Source organism: Frankliniella occidentalis, unplaced genomic scaffold (genome assembly GCF_000697945.3).
Source record: "Frankliniella occidentalis isolate FOCC.00 unplaced genomic scaffold, Focc_3.1 Scaffold1729, whole genome shotgun sequence".
NCBI classification, from domain to species: domain Eukaryota; kingdom Metazoa; phylum Arthropoda; class Insecta; order Thysanoptera; family Thripidae; genus Frankliniella; species Frankliniella occidentalis.
Window position 1 is genome coordinate 2,250 of NW_026268829.1, and position 335 is coordinate 2,584.

The window sequence follows — 335 nt, forward strand, 5'->3', positions numbered from 1 at the left end:
CACATAGAAATCGTTCTTTTCCCCACAAAACACGGTTCATGTGGATTCCATGCGGCTAAAGAGATTTTTGGACTAGGTAGCCCCTAATATTTGTGTTTAATTGTATGTTTCCTTCAATTTCATTTTTCCAGCGCTGCAATGGAGGCTAAGCAGCGAAATTTCTCGGCCTTTCAGCCAACGGGCACGGCAACAACGTCGTATGAAAAGCACATCCAGAGCTCGCCACAGCAACTTCCTCCATCAAAGAGGGAACTTGTATGGCACAATATCATACTTCTAACATTATTGCATGTGTACACCACGTGGCACTTCGCATTTACAAGATTTAGCCTACT